This window comes from Oryzias melastigma, unplaced genomic scaffold (assembly GCF_002922805.2).
Source record: "Oryzias melastigma strain HK-1 unplaced genomic scaffold, ASM292280v2 sc06968, whole genome shotgun sequence".
Taxonomy (NCBI): Eukaryota; Metazoa; Chordata; class Actinopteri; order Beloniformes; family Adrianichthyidae; genus Oryzias; species Oryzias melastigma.
Window position 1 is genome coordinate 1 of NW_023423530.1, and position 934 is coordinate 934.

At 45.9% G+C, this 934-nt stretch overlaps 1 long non-coding RNA gene across 1 annotated transcript; it reads left to right on the forward strand.

Moving 5' to 3' along the window:
* Positions 1–75: 75 nt before the first annotated feature.
* LOC112139308 lies at positions 76–552 on the forward strand. The gene is made up of 2 exons (XR_004947637.1): positions 76–355; positions 423–552. It is a non-coding gene; the product is annotated as an uncharacterized LOC112139308 (long non-coding RNA).
* Positions 553–934: the final 382 nt, after the last annotated feature.

Below are 934 nucleotides of genomic sequence, written 5' to 3' on the forward strand. Positions count from 1 at the left end.
TCAGAAGAATTTTTGGAGTATGAATTGGTAACAAACATTCTTCGGCTGCTGGGGGGGTGGAAGGGGTGGGGGTGGGGGTGGATGTCTCCGCTTCCTAACCCCCCCCGACAATGAGGGGGGAACATTGTAGCTAATCAGAGGTTTGATTTAAGTTACTTCATAGAATTGTGCCTGCAGTAGTGAGAGTTTTACGGTTTTGTTTTTGTCGTGTGTGCTCAGATCGTGACCATCCACCAGGAGCCGTTTGTTTATGTGAAGCCAACAAAGAGCGACGGAACGTGCAAAGAAGAATACACTGTAAATGGAGTCCTGATAAAGAAAGTGATCTGTACTGGACCCAACGGGACCATACCAGGTACGTAGAGCCCTTAGCTCCTCCTGTGAGGACCTCCAGTCAACTGAAAGTGTGTTTGTGTGGAAAGGTCAACCCATCGTCCCTCAGTGCTGCTATGGCTTCTGCATTGACCTGCTCATCAAGCTGGCTATGAGCATGAACTTCACCTATGAGGTGCACCTGGTGGCTGATGGGAAGTTCGGCACGCAAGAGCGGGTGAGTTGGGTGTCATGTGGTTTGAATCTACTGGTTATTTAGGAGTTAATCCTCGTGTATTCTATAAGCTAACAAGAGGGTTTTAAAATCGGTTCCCAATGATATGGGTGTTTGCACCAAGCTGTCAAGCTATGTTCAAACCAGGCTTGTGATACACATTCAAGAACGCCCGAATTGCTGGTTCTTGAACACACATGTGCCCCATTGTGTTCACACCGGACTGTCTCTACCTGACACTCACAAACATCCACCAATTATAGATTTAATGCCAAATGTCGAAGTGGTTCAAATGTCATGAATTTTACTCCAGGTTTTTTCTTTCCCAGCTTGTTACAATATATAAAATACTTGGTGTCATATAATTCCAGCTGGACACAATCCGCA